Raw genomic sequence first — 19565 nt, forward strand, 5'->3', positions numbered from 1 at the left:
AAGAAGAGTATTTGCTTATATAAATAATCATACTATTGTAATACGATACTACCTTTAATATCTGAGGATACGACATTAGTAAAGCACTATACTGAAAAAATAAAATAGAAGGGAAGAAATATAGCTCTATTTCATCAGTTACATAAACATATAATATTTAAGTGTATAATTATATCTTTCATTAAGTAATTTAGCTTATTATTTACCACACACAAAGCAATTATACATGTATATATATATATAATATTAATGATATAAAACTTCTTAGAACTGTTAAAATACCATACATTCTATTGTTAATTGAAGATGTTTTCTGTCGGTAGTATATTTGAATTAGAGTTATACCTAAACACACACAAGAAGTCAGCAGCTAATCACAACAAATAAATGTTGTCTGTGTTTTTTGAATTTCGCATAAAGATACACGAGGGCTATCTGCGCTATTCGTTCCTAATTTAGCAGTGTAAAATAAGAGGGAAGGCAGCTAATCATCACCACCCATCGCCAACTCTTGGGCTACACTTTTACCAACGAGTAGTGGGACTAACCGTTACATTATAACGCCCTCACGGCTAAATGGGCAAGCACGTTTGGTGGGACGTGGATCCAAACTCGCGACCATCAGGTTGTTAGTCGAGCGTCCTAACCACCTGGCCTTGCCGGGCCGAAAAGAAAAAGTTACAGACAAACAAAAAACTGTTGTTTTTTTGTTTTACTTTCACTTTTTCGTAATTTTTTAAAAACCTGCAATTTCACTAATAGTTAATTTTTAAACCTTTTAAAACTTAATTATATTATATCCTCTAATTCTTATTGTTGATTCTCTTAATGGCAAGAAATACAAGGGGCTGTTTACAAGCTGCTCACCACAAGGAATTGAACCACAAATATTTCCCCATAAGTTAGTAAACTTACCACTGACCAACTAGAAAATTTTATTCACCAGTCACCAAAAGAATATTTTAAAAAGAGAAATGGGTTATGCCTTATGGATCAGGTTTAAACTGAATTCAAATTAAGCCTGTCACGATCATATGAGTTCATAACTGATACTTCCAGGAGGAACCAGTTAAGTTCGCTAATCAAGGGGCTGTTTTTTCAAAGAGTAAATCTCAATCCGAGTTTAACTTAATATTTTTATTCTATCACGCCAGTATGAAAGTGATGTTGATGTGGTAACCAAATAACATAAACTGTGAAAAAAAAACCAAAAAAAAACACGTTATTAATATTTGCTGGGTGATTACCCTTGAGTCCTCACTTGGCAGGTGAGAAGCAGTAGGTTCAATCCCAAGTTGCGCAAAAGTTGAACTACCCGGAGGTTAAGCCCGAGAGCTTTATTTGTAACAAAAAAAGATGAAAGGAGAGCTGTTGAAAATCAGTTTACTAATACTATTTAGAGGATTAACCCTTTCACTCAGATGACAGATCCGTCGCTTCAAGTGTTGGATCTAAAGAACACGGATCGATCCTGTCTGGTGAAAAGGTTAAGTCACCGTAAAAGCACTTGTTAATAAGATTCTAAGTTGAACACTTGAAATCAATAACACAATAAAATATCGTTTATCAATTATAATCTAAACTTCTAACCACTAAACATTCCTAGATAGACTGATAAAAGTGTATTATTCAGATAAAGGTAAAATAATTTCGGATGACAAAAACATGCTCTTCAAGTAACGGTAAAATGTTTTCGTCTGATAAAGAGATATTATTCAGGTAACGCTAAAATCCTTCCAGCTGCTAAAGGTATATTCTGAAAACAGTAAAAATTACTCCTTGCCAGTTGTTAATATCTCAGAGTATCACTAACGATTTATTGCAACCATAATATTAGTTTTTCTTCATATATATATATATATATAATTACTTTGTATGGATTACAGATTTTAAGAGCAAAAAGCTATCGATTAATTCAGGTTGACCAAAATATGTGATATCGAGAGGATACATCGTACTATTTAGTTAACAACGTGTAACATGGGATAATATGACAATGATTAAAATAAACTTGTGAATAAGATTGTAAAGGATTGATATTTTAATTGAGTAACAAAGAGACATATTTCATAAACAAACTGACTCACCGGTAAGGAACGCATGCGCTACAAACTCACTATTGTTCAACGATGTTTCATTCAGTATATACATAATATATATGTGTGTCCATGTGTTTATATGTTAAAATGTGTGACAGTGAACTTATGAAACCTTCATTTCTGTGTATAAACCATAAAACCTTCTGTGGTAAAAGTGGCCTATATCAAGCTTCAACCATAACTATGCTAAAAACATAAAAAAACTAAGTCTGACAAAAAGAGGAATGAAAATATTCAAAGATACAAAAATTTGCCAACATACACAAAAGACACTCTTTTCTGAATAATTACTTTTTAACCTTTTAGTAATTCTTCCCATAATTTCTCTCTAGAATTTTACAATATTTATAAATGATAAAGATAATTGTTGTTGTTTTGAATTTCACGCAAAGCTACATGAGGGTTATCTGTGCTAGCCGTCCCTAATTTAGCAGTGTAAGACTAGAGGGAAGGCAGCTAGTCATCACCACCCACCGCCAACGCTTGGGCTACTCTTTTACTAAAGAATAGTGGGATTGATCGTTACTTTATAACGCCCCCACGGCTGAAAGGGCGAACATGTTTGGTGTGATGAGAATTCGAATCTGTGACCCTCAAATTACGAGTCGAACGCCTTAACCCACCTGGCCATCCCAGACCCCCTCAGAATGAAAACGATCAACAATACGAAGCAGTTCCAAAGAGCAGATCGTTCTTGTGAAATAAAGTTAATTTCAGTGCAAGCCCAAGTTGGCTGAAAGTCAAGATAAATTAAATAACTGTATATTGTAAGCGATTAGATGATGAATACTCTCACACAATATAAACCTTCAAATTTTTGTATACTGTTCATTATTGGTAAGATTCACATGGAAACCATGTATTTAAACATGCTCACCGTTTTTACTTTTGCTTAGTAATGTTTAGTTTATTACATAAAAATATTCATCATTACATAGTTTTTGTTTGTTTGTTTTGAATTTTGCGCAAAACTACACGAAGGCTATCTGCGGTAGCTGTCCCTAATTTAGCATTGTAAAACGAGAGGCAGCTAATCATTACCGCCCACTGCCAACTCTTGGGTTAATCTTTTACCAAAGAATAGTGATATTGACCATCACACTATGACATCCCAACGGCTTAAAGGGCGAGCATATTTGGTTTAACAGAGATTCGAACCCGTAACCCTCGGACTACGAGTTGAGTACCTTACTCACCTGGCCATGTCGGGCCACCAATTAGTTACACTTGTTAAACGTTTTTATTTTTGCATAGCGATGTTTAGTTTATTAAAATATTCGTCATTACATGGTTTTTAATGCCACATATTGTAGGTTTGCTTTAAATGTATTTAAAGCGGTGTCTGTGATGGAATATGACTAGATGAACATCAGTAATACGTAACACTATATTAGTGTCTACGCCCATTCATGGAAGACTCCATATTGGTTTTTCTTGCGATTATATTACATGCACAGAATGTCGATATTTTTTTCATAATTGAAGTTTGTCTTTCCTTCTAAACAGTTGCAAGTGTTCTGCTACCAGTTGGTGGTTTATGTAGTTTTGTAAACTTTCTTCTTCTCCATTGTTTTACTAATATATTTCAACTTATTAATCAACATTATCTTAACCCTCATTCACACTAACATTTGCATTAAATTATAATTACTTCACTTCCACTGCTTTATACTTTGTAGCGTCTACAACTTCAAATTCACATTAAGTTTTATAATAATTAATATTCTCCACTTGGACTGGAATTCGTTTTACTCAAGTAAAACTATTAAAGAAACTGAAAAAGTAAATGAAATTTTACTTAGTTTCACAGTTATGAATCCAATATGATGAATAAAAAAAGTTCAGAATTTGAAGCATTTTAATAAGTGGTTAAGCATTTACAATTGATTTAGCGTTATCTTCATGAAGAAGTAGCAATACCCCAGAAAGAGAAATTCGTTATTTCAAAAAAAGAGAGCTCAATTATAGCAGCTAAAACAGGAAACCCTCGATTAGATAGATCGTATATTATCACAGCTCCTGAATACAGGTAAGAAGATGAAAGTTTCGCTTAAAAGTTATTACAAGTTTAACAGAAAGTAGTTTTAAAATTCAAGATTCAACTGTCTTAAAACTGAACTTTCTTAAAATGAAACGACAGTGACATGGAGTTTCCAGTTTGAAAATTGGAAATAATTCCCTACTTGATTAAAACAGTATTAAACATTTAGAAGATTTACTAATAAAGTAAAACAAATTAATTAGGAGAATAAACACAACAGTGATGGTTGTGGGGATATTGAAGTTGTGAGAATTGAAGTAAGACAAAATAAGACGTGTAAAACTGAACTCATCACTTTAACTTTCTTTAGATAAAACATGTTTAACTCTTCTGTAAACTTACTCTTTCAATGTATTCTTAGATTTTATCACATTTTTGAATAAATTGAACCCTTATATTCTGAAAAGCGCTATTTGAATAGTACTCGAATAAATCGGATTTGAGCAGATTATTTTTTTATGTAGAATTCCGTTGTAAAGAGAGATATTCATTCGTACAATATATATATATATATATGAGTATATACATACATATATACACACATCAGACACAGAATTTAAAAAATAATTTGATTGAATGAAAGCCTTCCTCTGAAAGTTTCTCTTAAAATCAAGTTCGATTTATTTTGAGCTTTAAAAATGATTTTCTGACGCGCCATTCATAAAGAAATCACAAGAAAAGACTTCATTCAACACACGAAAAAGATTCAACTCTTATTTGAATATTTTAAATCCCTAACGTTCTGTATGTATGCAAGCTGTTTTGAAATAAAAATAAGTCGTTTTATTTCTTTACTACTTACTATCTCATTTTTAAGTAATATTTCTCTGTTATTTCGCTTTAGAATATTAGATCTAATTAATAATTTGAAAACGAATTCATTAAGGTTTCCGTGTAAAAAAGTTATTTATTGTGATACGGGAATTTCCACTCACAAAGTTTGCTGTCTTGCACAACAGATGAGCATTTTTGTTGGATTTTTTTTCTGAACTGTAAATTATGCGAGCCCACGACATTTGTGAGGATATAACTCATTCTTGCTTTGTATTCATTGCGCAAGTTGTTCCTTTTCTTTGTTCTTTAATCCAATCGATTGGCCCCTGGAAAACTGCTTACTTCGTATGACCCCAATTACTCAGCATGAGAGCCTCAGAGAAATACCACGTTACAGGCCCGATTTTACTGCAGGCACCATTCCAGCTTAATGCTAGCATAACATAACATAGGGAACAGAATAAGAACTGTATCTGAAACGCCGGTCACCAGAATAAAAAACTTTAAAGTTTAAAGTTTTCTCGAGTTCTCCAACTTTTTCTTCTTTCATAGAAATCTTGAGACTTCGTAATCTTTTATTCTGTTAGTTTGTAAAATAAACCATAAAAATTAAACATGTAGAAAAACTATTTAAAATTTGCACGAAACTATAAATATTCAAATTCTGATTCGGAAACTAGAGATTTACTGTCATATCAGTACTATTTTTAAAATTATCTGAAATATTAAGTTTCACTGTCTGATTAGTATATACACCGGTAGTAGTTTTAGTATACCTTAAATATAATTACATTAAGCGTAAATTTCTTTCCGCATATGCAAAAACGATAGTATATCTATCACCGGGACTTCAGTAGTTTTAGTATATCGTTCATATTCAAATGTTAAGTATCAATGTCATTTCTTCCAGTAGCGTTATTTCATGCGTTTAGTAGATTTACTTATACCAGTCTAACAATTTTTATATACTTGATATAGGAAAATCTCCTGAGGTTTTAGTATTTTTTATTAGATATGGATATTTACTGTGGTTTTAGTATCTTTTATATATGATAATCTCTTGAGGTTTTAGTATCTTTTATTAGATACGAGAACTTACTCACTATATTAGTATTTTCTATGTATGAGAATCTCCAACGGTTTAAATATGTTTTAGATAAAAACATGTCATCCAGTGGCACAGTGGTACGTCTGCGGACTTATACTGCTAGAAACCGGGTTTCGATACCAATGGTAGACAAAGCAAGGACAGTCTTTTTGTAGCTTTGTGCATAATAACAAAGCAGAGATAGAAACATCCATAACTTGAGTCTTTTGCTCATATAAGAATCTCCAACAGGTTTAGTATCCTATACATACTAGTATTTTTCGTAGTTTTATATCCTGTCAGTGTTAACACCTCCAACAATTTTAATATCCCGCTAATATAGTTATTTTTACTGGTTTCATTATTTTGCGACATTATTCCTTCCAGTGAGATTAGTATTCTATACATATTAGCTTTCGTAGGTTGAGAATTTTCTCAATAGCACTTTTTCGAGATAGTTTTGTGTTCTATAGATGTCTACTATGCTGTTATAATTAGAACCTGTAATCCTAATAATATAAGCAACTCCAGCAGTTTTAGTACCTTCTCGACATCAGATGATATTCCATTATGTTTAATGTCCTATCAATTCAAGAAACCGGTAAGAGTTTATCTGTACCTACTGTAGTTTTAGCACCTTACTAACGTAAACAACTTTCTCTAGTGTTTGATGGTTTCATCACTTCCTTTCTTTCAGTATACTGTAGATACACGCATCTCCTGTAGTTTTAACACGTTGCAGGCGTCCTCTTGCAATTTAAGTATCCTGATGGTAAATATATGTTTAGTAATTTTAGTATTCCCCCGATATCGAAAATTGCACAAGTTTTAGTGTCCATATAGATATGTGTTAACATCTTAGCAGTACTAGTAAGTTTGTTTGTTTTTGGAATTTCGCACAAAGCTACTCGAGGGCTATCTGCGCTAGCCGTCCCTAATTTAGCAGTGTAAGACTAGAGGGAAGGCAGCTAGTCATCACCACCCACCGCCAACTCTTGGGCTACTCTTTTACCAACGAATAGTTGGATTGACCGTCACATTATAAAGCCACCACGGCTGAAAGGGTGAGTATGTTTGGTGCAAGCGGGGTTCGAACCCGAGACCCTCAGATTACGAGTCGAACGCTTTAACCCACCTGGCCATGCCGGGCCGTACTAGTGGGTTAAGTGAAAATAGCATCTGGTCAATACTAATTAGATAACACTGAGTGACAATTTTTTTGGTTACCAGATACATTATGACTGTTTCTAAATAATTTCACGATACCCATTCAAAAATCATATTGTAAATTACTAATCACCAGTATCACTGGTTTTTGAATTATGACAGATTTATTCGAAATATTTTTATATGTCGTGAAAATAACTTTTTACCTAATAACTTTATTTATTCATTGAAAATTGCATTTAAAAATATATAATGTGCATGCTTTGATAATTTTCTTTCATATCCGCAACATGTGCATCAGGAAACAATGGATTAATGTGCAAAATTACAGTTTCTTCAGAGTAGCTTCAAATGAATCAATAAAAAGTCTCCATTATTAAAGATGATGTTGAGTAACTAATTCCTCCATTATTGTATCAACATTTGTACAGATGGTAACTTCGGGAAACTGCAACATTTTTCCGGGGGATTATATTGTTGTAAAACAGAACCAACAAGTTCCCCCCCCATGTTGGTTTGATATAGATAAGTCACGAATCAAATCATTTAGCTCTTCTTGTGTGATAGATGTGCAGTTTGTATTAAGGTGCTACCGGAATATAATTACTAGACGAAAATGATTCATTGTCTTTTTTCGTAGGATGACTCTTGTGTTTCCCCATTCGCTGGTGGATGCGGCACTGGAAATTTATCCTCATGGGGTATTGGATTCATTGCAGATGGAATATCCAGATATTAATGTATTGTTTAATTTTGTCTGAATATTCAGAAACATTATTCATGCAAAAGTAACAGTCAGTTAGATTATCTTTGAGCTCAGTCATACAATTGGAATGGTAAATGGCATACCTGCAATTTTGTTTTTCAGCCACTGCGGCAAACTAGATACGCAAACTGTATAACACAATTGTGGAGCTCAATGTTTTTTTGGTCACCAATTTTACACCCAAAATAGTGTTATTGTGTATTAAGCTATTTTGTGTGATGTTTCACCTTCGTGAAATTGCAGTATATTTTCCACAAATGTGGAAAAAAAATTGTTTGGTAATTTTTTGTACTTTTGACATTAACTGGAAACAGCCAGCATTTCAAATGATTTTCTGAAAATATAAAACATTTACAGAACTAGAGTTTAAAAGATTAAAAAAAAACAAATTTTGCAGAAATTTGATTATACTGCAGGTATGATGAGAGGAAAGAGATCGTACTTTTTTTAACTGTGCGAGGCCAGAGGCGAAGTTACCAACTGCGTGAGTGAAAGGCAAGTGAGAGTGAGGCTTCTGACTTCATTTCTCATATGCTCAATCAAGGGACTTCTCGAATGTTCTAGCAAAGTGAGCATGTGAGGTTTTCGTGACTCCCGAGTGGAACAGGTGAACGTGAGATTGAAAACAAAGGTAGTGCAATTCGCTACAGTTATATCGAAAACAAATAGAATATATGAATATATATTTGGAATTTTTATACCAATACAATACAGAAAATGTTTGAAGTTATCAAAAATATACGTCTTTTAATGATTAAACTGTTCAAGTAAACTTAATGTTACCGATTTGATGACACGGTATTTCACATAGTGCTGATAAAATATTAAGAGTTTAAAACAACTCAAAAATCTAGAGGTTATGAGCAAATTCTGATTACGTTTTTGAAATTAGCACCCTCAAATTGCCCTGATTCGTTTGAGGTTTCTCCAGTAGAGAATGTTTCGTTGTTCAGTGTAAGTGATAATACCACGTTATTGATACTAATTAAATACGTGAAAATATTACCTTGTCAGTGTTAATTAGATAAATGAAAATAGCACTATAATCAATACTAGTTATATATGAGTTATCATCAACTTATCAATTGCAGTTAGATAATTGAAAACACTACCTCATCAATACTACTTAGATAAGTCAAACTAGTTCCGTATCAATACCATTTTAATACTTCTTAAATAAATGAGAATAGCACTATATCAGTACGGCGCCGAAGTGAACTTAACAGTGAAAAACTTAAGTGTTGGAAATTACACACAAAGACGATGGCGCTAGTTTATCTAATTAGGTTAACTTATTATGTATATAATTTATTTACTTAGAGATAATATAGGGTCCATTTAGCTTAATTAGTATCAATGATTGAATATGACACATTTCTACATCTATATTTCGTATACTGGATACATGCATACATATAATATGTATATTTAAAGTTTTTCGAACGAACTTTTCGTGTTCCAGTAGAGAACAAAACAAAGTGGATATCTACTTTGTATAAGTTTGCTGTTTTAAGAGAATTGTGTGCTGTCGTTCACTGTGACAAGAAGCGCCACCGTATGTTTGGCATGAGGACAACCTAATTTGATTAAAGTTAGAAAATCCATTTACGCTAGCTGGCTGAGTGGCTGGGTGTATGTATGGATGTGGAGTGTGTAGTATCAAAAGAAAATTATGGTGAATTTCAAAGGGCCCGCACAATTCCCATAATGCCCTAGGAATCAATACGTTCATCTGTATGGAAAGAGGCAGGTGCTTTGGTCGCTATGGTTCCTTAAAACAAAGAAATCGACCAGCATACACCAGCAATGTTTGTCGTTTTTATTCGATCACTTTTAAAACTGTCACAATATAGTTTCTTATAGAATTCACAAGAAAGCTTTTTAGATATGACCTTTAAGAACTAAATTAAAATATAGAATAGATATTAGCTCATTTATCATAATTTTATATCTTTCCGTACAAACACTTCGCATTCATAATGAAAATAGCAACAAAAATAATAAATTACATGACGTGATATTTAGATATAAATATGCAAAAGACGTACGTAAATTATTTAGTTTGCATTATTAGTGAACATTCTGTGTTGTTTGTAAACGTTGAGAAAGTAGTCTTTGTGCTGTGGTAATTACATTTTAAAGTCAACCATTTCATGTGCAAACATGACGAGACTTTCTCATCACAATTTTCTAACATAGATATCTCCTGTCAGCAACACTCAAACAATCAAACTTGGATGTTCAAGGACATGAACGGATAGTTCTTCATTATTTGCACTTTCTTGGTTTAAAAATGGAAGTATCTTCCACCGGCTATAAATAATGTTCTCAAGAAAAAAATTGAGTCGAAAAGATATCTGGCACGAGTATTTAGAGCCCACTAATTCTTAGTAATGCTATTTCTATGGGCAATTATGAGTAATAGCTTTATAAGCACTGTGTCGTCAGTGACCCTGCGTTAGTCATTTCACAAAGTAATTACCGCCATTTGAGAGGAAGTGTAGTCACTCCATAAGGGAACCGCTGGGCTTGCACGCTGAAATGGTATGAGGAAGTAAGTGTTCGCGCCCTTGTTTTACTTTTTATTTGTTTTGTAACTCGAAAAATGTCAAGAGAAAAAGACCTGTGGCTCTTGTCTTATGTTAAAGACCTACAGCCTACAGATGTAAATAAGAACATACCATACACAGCAATTAAATTTATTAGATCAGTAGAAACATTACAAGTATGTAATGTATTTGTTGGAGACTAAATTAGTGCGTCAATATAGTGTATGTCGATGTCACTTCTTCCTTTCGAAACGCCATATTTGATTGTCATCTAGCAGTCATGAAAGTATTTTAAACCTAAACATGTTCGCCATGTAATTACAATTGAGACAAACTATCCTTTTTACATATACTTATTCGTATTAATGCCATCTGAGATTTTTGGAAGGGAGCGTCTTTAGTTTTGCAACATTTACAAAAAAGCCGCAAAGTGATATTTTACTGTCAGGTTTTTCTAATATTCTTCAAGGTTGAAGGCAATTGTCCTTCCTGCCCCCCCCCTACACAAACAGTTAGCGTGCCTGTTTAATTGTTATTTATCATTCTGTTTGAGGGGCCATATGTAATAACACTTTTATCAATATCTTGAGTGTAATTAATCGTTTCCTCATTACTATGCACTTGGTTACCCAAATTCAATAAACCACGGGCATCGCATGGTTAAATAGTTAAGGCACTCGACTTGTAATCTGAGGGTCATGGGCTAGGATCTTCGTTGCACCAAAAATGTTAGCCCTTTTAGCAGTGGGGGCTTTATAACGTGGTGTTCAATCCCATTATTCGTTGATAAAAGAGTAGCCCAAAAGTTGGCGGTGGACGGTGATGACTAGCTGCCTTTCCTCTAGTCTTACATTGCTAAATTAGAAACAGCTAGCGCAAATAGCTCTCGTGTGGCTTTGCGCGAAAATCAACAAACAAACAAAACAAACACTAATCCACAAGCTTATCTCAATTCACTAAACGTCGTTTTTCATGTTGTTCTCAAACCTGCCTGACAATCATTTTGAAAATAATATATCCATAAAGAATAAAAAATTTGAGTAGAGAAACCTAAAAAGAACTAAGATATTTATCACAATTGGGAGGGATTAACAGTTTTCCTGTCTATTTCTGTAAGTGCAAGGAAATCAAGTACCTAGTATTCATTTGTTTTTAAGTTGATTAGATCAGTAATGAGTAAATAAGTATCGGGGCTTAATGAGCTTAAGACCACCAATGTTAATTAAAAAGAGAAAGTTTGTAGCTAGAACCCCCCTCCTCACCATCTACTTTCTTGTTCTTTCATTTAAAGGAAAAGATTTGATATGATTTATTTTGTACGTGTCGTACTTTTGTGCTATTTACTGTTTTCATCTTCACTCAGGTATATTTAAAAACAGTCCAGTCGTACCATATTAGATACCTAATAGGTATTTAATATCCCAAGTTATATTGTAATCATCGTCGAATATGCAAAAATATACATGATAAAAGGGGCAAAGAATACATTTTAAATTTATTGTAAATATTTCTCAGGATCGCAGCTTTTATGAGTTCGTAAAATACCTAGTACTTTCCAGTTTGCTGCTACAACTGGCTTTTGGAAGGAATATAGGGTCTGAAAGCGTGCAGAAATAACGGGAACCCGTGCGTATGTTAAGATTTATCTTGAAACAGCTGTGGTAGTTTAAACTCACCTGGAAACTTTCAAGATAAAATGATAAATTCACAACCGAAAACAGTTAAATACTTTGAAAGAACTGTTTACCCTTCTTTTAACTGTATACATTTTATTAGACGTAGACTTAGTTGAGATGATTCATACATGTTTTTTTTTAAAACGATAATGTGTTAGCATTTACTTTTCTAACACCAGTTTCTCGCAGTATTAGCGATGGAACGATATGATACACATATTATTGTGCAAACCGCTCCGCGAATTCGAGTTACTCTAATATTTTTTTCACATTCCACAACAAAGCACAAGTTAAACGGGATTAGCCCTAATGTACAATTTGTTATTGGAAATCATTCTATTTTTTAATAAACATATTTCAAACAATACCTTTTTTTTTGTCTACGTTAACACAAATTTCCAACTCATTGTTTTATAGCTAATGTTAACTTTAGTATTTTTCACATGGTACAGCAGTAATATTAATCTTATTAAAACCGAACTGTATGAAGGCATCACCTTCAAGGAAAGTATCTAAATTACTTTTTTCTTATGCAGTGGCATGCGTGGGCTTATGAAAGTCCTGGGGCATGAAAATTTTGCCATCATCATCCGTTTCTCCACACACACACACACAGCCCCGTCTTAGTAAAGTTACGTAATTAATATAAACTTCTTATCAAAGCAAGCTGACTACGTAGATAAACACAAAAATCTGTATTCGTTGTAATGAGCTAATTAGAGGTACTAATCGAACTACATTACTTACAATAATCTGAATCCATTGTTTCATCGGTTGGAAACCCTGGCTGTTATTGATCACTTCAACCAGTCCGGAAAGTTTGGGCTATTCCCAAATCTACATACTGAGGTATTAATGCACAATAATCATTGTAATAAGATACTATAGGTAATGACTAAATTGGGAATGATACAATATAAAAGTACATAAAATAAATATTCTAACCATCGCTATATGTTCTCGTGTGCATTTTTTTCTTATAACAAAACCACATCAGGCAATCTGTTGCGTCCACAAAGGGGAATCGATCCCATAATTTTAGCGTTGAAAATCCGTAGACTTACCACTGTCCCATCGGGGTACTTTATGTTCGCCATATAATAAAAGTTTAATTTGCTTAGTCCAATGTCAACGTAAGAAGACAAAGAACAAATTAAATTAGAACATAAATTGTTTCCTTTAATATACAGTAGAGGGGGTGTATGATGGGTCCTTTAGTTAGTGATTCTGAAAAACCTTAAAGAGTTTTATTTACGCGTTAACCTTCCGCGAATTGCAAATGTCTATCAGGCCCCTCCCGAAAAAAAAGGTTTAATATTGTATAACATTTATATATTTCACAAGCGAATCTTTCATGAGTTGGAACTAAGTTGGAAACCTGGGCTCTAATCCTTGAGTCAATAACGCCTGATGTTCTGTCGACGCTATCCCACGGTTTTATGCTAATATGAATTTTAGGCAATCTGTACGTCTTCGTTCCAAAGTTTCTTCCCACACCGTGAGTTGACTCAATAAAACTCAAAGAGGTTTACGCTTATTTACTATGTCGTTCGTAAATAGACTCTATTCTCAATTTACTTAATTAAGAGATAATTCTCGAAGTAATCAATAGCAGCCATCTTGTACGATATAACTGTATGTGCTTGAATCACACCAATAACGCACCTGAAAGCACTCTTACAAAACACTCGTGTAGAGTTTAACATCTTAAAATACACTCGTGGAGGGATTCTGACAAAAAACTTATCGCTTAGTCAGACCGGTTTCGGAAAAATCCACTCCTCATCATTAGCCCTTGAAAATAAAAACTCAAAAAATGAAACCAGGTTTGTAGGTTATGTGCATGGTACTTGTGTTGTCTTTACTCATTACAGTAAACCATTATTCTATAGGAATTTAAAAAATATGCAGCATTAATGCTGCTAATTTATTACTATAAATTACTCATCATATTTATTCTCTCTCCTGTCGCCAAAATTGTAAATTTCAGCAAGAAACGTGAAGTTTAGGTTAACATTCCATTTATCATTGACTGGTGGGTTAGATCAGTTTCGGGGAATTTTTATCTTCATCACTGTGGTTAGATAATTCAGAAAAATTACGGTCAAAAAAGAAAGACGTCAGCCAACGACCAGCATGTTGTTTTAACACCTAACGTCTGAAGGTGCTTTCATAATATACCTTTATGATGTTTAAAAACTAAGAAGGCTTGATGTATGTTTCTACACCTAGATAAACAAATATCTTGTTAGCGTGTTTAAAAACAGTTTCGTTTGGCTTTGGAAATAATATTATTAGCAGAATGAAGTAGCGTATTTAACTGTTTCCTTTTCAATACGTAACATATGGAAAGACTTAAAGTCAGTGACGTTATTGTTTTCACGAAAACAAAAGAGAGAGAATTCGAAATTTATTTTCACGTTAGCAGTTTTGTTTTGTTTTGTTTTGGTTCGAGGTTCTTTCTGTTGTTTCCTTCTCGTGTAATAAATAAAAATCCTAAGAATCCTAAGAATGAAGTGGGATGTTCCTATGGAATGTGAACCCGAAATCAATTTTAGCCAGTTTAAGTAGATTCTTGACCGACAAACTCTTATAATTTTATTAAAAACGAAATAGAGAGTTTAACTAGAATTTGAAAAATTAATTTTGTAAGGCAACTGGAGTTGGCATTCTATTTCTACCATGTGTTTAAATACTTAGTCATTCAGTTGTCTGTTTTAGTATAAAGCTACGCAATAAACTGCTAATGCTTTGCCTACTATAGGGAATCGAATCCCGCATTTTAACGTTTTAAGTTCATAAACTTATCTCTGACCCACTAGCATACGTCATTAAATTACAAAAGCGTTCTAATGACTAGAAATGAGTTACTGATTAGCTATGTACGCTCTGATCGCCGCGAGTATTAAAGCCCGATTTTTAGCAGTATAAGCTTTCAAATTTATATTCCAGCACGCATGCTAAACACAACGCCATGCCAGTCTGTAGTGTAGCGTTAATTATCTGTAACCCTGAAGTTTTAATTTTGTAAAAGTTTCTCCTTGAAAATGCTTACTCAAACCGTGAAAAGTATCGCCTACAGTAAAAACGTGATTCAGTTTTTTAATTTTAATATTTAAAATACATTAAAGTTTTAATATTTTACAGTCTTGTTGCTCGTTTTTGAAATTATTTGATATAATATTGAAGACTGAAACAAGTTAGCACTTAGAAACTACAAAATAAATAAATAAAAACAAACAATATATATGTACTTTCCGTAGTTCCGTTTTATAAAGCGAAGTTCACATTAGTACCGATAGATGGCAATTATCAAGCCTTACAAAATCGAGTACTAACTTCCCATCCAGTGATAAAATAAGTCTGAGGAGAAGCTGCGTAGGACTAGAACAGTAAATAGGGCACCCTGTAAGACAAAGCAAGACCATGGTCATTGTAAAGAAGCCAATATAATATTTACCATTATTTATATTTTGTAAACACTTTTCAGATTCGGTCAGAACGTGACAACTTCCTCACTCGTGACCAATGCTTTAACATACAACCTTTTGGACAGCTATAAACACAAGAAACAAGAAAATATCAGATAATTCAACCGAACGAGTTTTATCAGTGGCCATGAAATCTAGACATCAGACAACTGAAGATTCAGATCAAGCAGACACCTTGTTGGCTGATATGTAATTTGGGGAGAAGTAGTGAGTATTTCTGATGTATGTACCTAGGTAGATAAATAACGTTTCTCTCTATTTACTCATCGATAAACGTTTAATTTGTAAACAAATGAAAAACATGACAAGTGATAAAAAATTATTTTGAAAATTTCGCTTTTAAATATCTCTATATAATTATTAAAATTCGTTGGGAATCCTGTTTTTCATCCAATGTTGTTTGAGTTGGTAAATACTGAAAAGTTTATCTTCTCAGTTTTAAACATTCATGAGTCAAAGGAAAATACAATATTAATATATTGTATTAATAATATATATCTCCATATAATTATTAAAATTCGTTGGGAACCCTGTTTTTCACCCAATGTTGTTTGAGTTGGTAAATACTGAAAAGTTTATTTTCTCAGTTTTAAACATTCGTGAGTCAAAGGAAAATCAGAACCAACAAACTGCTCAGTGCTTACACTGCCATTACCATACATAATTGTGGTTTCTGCTCAGTGCTTACACTGCCATTACCATACATAATTGTGGTTTTGAAAGATGTAGATATTTATATTTCATAACAAGTCGTGAATAGAACGAACAAATCAATATATATACTTATTACAGCAAGCATTTCTAAATATACCAAGATAAGAACTAATTTTCGTGGAGCTTCAATGTATTATCATATTGTATTGACATACGTAAGCAATAAGCTTACGGACTTACAAAATTAAATCCCGCGGTTCGAGTTCCCGAGGTGGATATAGCAGATGGCCTTTTCCCTAAAACAGACAAACATTGGCATGTAACTCACAACTATTTATTGCTGTTTTCTAATGTTATAACGTCTTTCTGAATTTGCAACCTTCGTCGAAAAAGGTCTTAGATATTAAAAGGAAAATTTTTCATATCTAACGAACAAAAATATTAACCCATTATTTACTATGTATGAATAAAAAAACAGTAGTAACTGGTATAAAAGACTACACAACAGCTAGTATGTTTCAATAAAAGATCGTTTTAACAGTTGAAAAGTAATAATGAATGAACCTAAGAACTAAATTACTGTGTACCCAGTTCTGGGCGTTTAAAAGTAACAATATTTTCGTCAAAGGGCTAACTCTAGTATTAGGTGTGGATGATAGAAAGGCTGATTATAACGAAGTTCAGTTGCATGACCCACTGTGTTAAGGCGTTCGACTCGTAATTTGAGGGTCGCGGGCTCGAATATCGGTCACACCAAACATGCTCGCCCTTTCAGCTGCGGGGGCGTTATAATGTTACGGTCAATCCCACTATTCGTTGGTAAAAGAGTAGCCCAACAGTCGGCGGTGGGTGGTGATGACTAGCTGCCTTCCGTCTAGTCTTACACTGCTAAATTAGGGACGGATAGCGCAGATAGCTCTCGTGTAGCTTGTGCGAAATTCAAAACAAACAAACAAGATCAGTTGCGTGCGGTTTGAGACAGTTTGAGTAGCTAAAATGTAGCGGCACATAGTTTGTAATAGTATAAATACGTTCTTCATCTCAATGGGCAGTGTTTCAAACCATGTAGGGGGGATATAGTTAGTAAGATTTTCGAATAATTAATTGATGATAAAAAGTGGTGAATTTGTATAATACTGGCAATCATTTCAATATAAATAAGATTCTTACGTTTCGCATACAAAATGACCTATGTACACCGACTAAAACTGTGTTAAAATTCATTCGAAATATCAAAAACATCTTCAGGGGCTCACTGCTTTTAAAGTGCTATCACGAAATGAAGCGTATTAGATTAATTTTGTGTGTATTTTTTCTCTCTTGACATAATGACATAGATAATTAATTGGTCAATCAAATGTCTTCACAAAACCACTTACTTAGTAGAATAACGTTTGGTTGATGCACTTATTAAGCAGCTGTGACAAATATGGAAACGCGGGTGTTCACGACAAAGAATTCAGTTGAATATTTCTATTAAAAAACACAGAATAAACACAATCTGTCTTTGATATTTTTATTTACATTTCGTAATTTTTATCCAAGATGATTAAATGTGAATAGATGAAGAGCAGCTTAAAGAAGCTAAATACGTGAATATATTCACGATTTTCACAAAAAAAAAGACAGAGCTGAAAGCTTTTATATAGAAAGCAGTGTGGTTGAGAATGTATATTAATAGCATGTGTAAGATAAGTTAGATATCAACAGAATTGTAAGGAAAATGGTGGTGAGAAATGTATAAAACTAATTACAGACGAAAATGTAAGTATGGTCAGATTGTTTATTGAAAACACGAAACGTAAGAAAAGATTAATAACATACCACCTGCTGTCATGATTAGTATCTTATTCAATCATCTTAGTATGGCTAATAATTGATAATAATGTTATTTGTATAACTAGATACTAATTTGTAGCTAGCTTTTATCTTACGTTTCGGTGGCTAATCTGTTGCATTTCTCAGGGAAGTCCAGAGAAGGACTATTTCTAAGTTAGCAAGAAACAGGGGTGAAAACTCAACTGCAAATCAAACCACCCTCACAAAATAAAGACAAGAGTCATGAGCAGTCCAGTTTTACAGTGAATAAGTTAATACCTGAAAAGCATAGATGGAAGAAAAACATGTCACTACAATCATTCGTTACAGCGGATATACGGAGAAAATAAAACATATCACTACAATCCTCTGCTACATCGGATATGCAAAGAGAAAAAAAAACATATCGCTACAGTCGTCCGTTACAATGGATATACGGAGAAAATAAAATATATAACTATAATTCTTCGTTACAATGGATATACGGAAAAAAAAATATATCACTATAATTCTTCGTTACAGTGGATATGCGAAGAAAATAAAACATATCACTGCAGTCCTCCGTTACAGAGGATATATGAAGAAAATGAAAGATATACATTCACCAAGAATAAGCAAGAAGAAAATTACAAATGTACAGTTATATTCCATTGTCAGAAGTTTCTCTGAAACATTAAACAATATAAAGACAGTATAGTATTCAGAAGTCACAACACAACATGACAGCAGTTCGTACATACCAAACCATCTGAAGGCCCAGTGGAGAGAGAAACAGCAACCTAACTGATAATATACTCGGTACACAAGTCAGTAGAATTTGGAAACCATACTTAAAAACATCCAAATAGTTATTCAAGTTCTAATGTGGTAGACCTCAATCGAGTGAATAACTTACGAGACTTCGACAGTGAAAAATTCCATCAAAACTGGGTATTAATTATTATCTAGTTATAAGAAATAGTTACTAATTAATCATTATACATCGGTGGTCGTATACGCTAGTAACCACAACAATTAAGTACACGTTAATCAACTAATCGTTTGAACAAGATGAGAACTAGTAAACGTAGGTGGCGCTACAGAAATGTTAGCAAAGAATAGTGGTTGTAAACAGCAAAGATGTGGATGTACCTTAAAGGTTTCCATAAAATTAGAATTCCTGTGTGTTTGTAATAAGCTAACCAGTTAATAACGTGTAAATGACAGTACAGGTGAAAATAAGTGAGTTGGAAATGTGATCAAAATTAGGTTACAGTGATGTTGTGGCTAAAACTAATAGAATAACAGTATGTGACTAAACTAACTCAAAACTTATTAAACTCAAAACAGAAGAAAAACTGATTCAATAGTCATTTCAATCAACAACACCATTAATATAACTGACTGTAATTATCGTTGTTGATATATTCGTGAAAGTAATCATCAAACCTTTTCTGTTACACA

At 33.2% G+C, this 19565-nt stretch overlaps 1 protein-coding gene across 6 annotated transcripts in view; it reads left to right on the forward strand.

The window, feature by feature from the left end:
- Positions 1-19565, forward strand: part of LOC143237598 (cadherin-like and PC-esterase domain-containing protein 1) — a 275925-nt gene that overhangs the window by 32827 nt on the left and 223533 nt on the right. For 3 of the 6 annotated variants that reach the window (XM_076477039.1, XM_076477034.1, XM_076477038.1), the window contains exon 1: positions 15527-15857. The exons of 1 other annotated variant lie outside the window; for it this stretch is intronic. The gene's annotated coding sequence lies outside the window, so the exon portion shown is untranslated. Of the gene's footprint in view, positions 1-15526; positions 15873-19565 lie in introns of those variants that run through there. 2 more of the 6 variants (XM_076477036.1, XM_076477035.1) reach the window with 2 other exon arrangements.

The sequence above is a fragment of the Tachypleus tridentatus genome, chromosome 13 (genome assembly GCF_004210375.1).
Source record: "Tachypleus tridentatus isolate NWPU-2018 chromosome 13, ASM421037v1, whole genome shotgun sequence".
Lineage (NCBI taxonomy): Eukaryota > Metazoa > Arthropoda > Merostomata > Xiphosura > Limulidae > Tachypleus > Tachypleus tridentatus.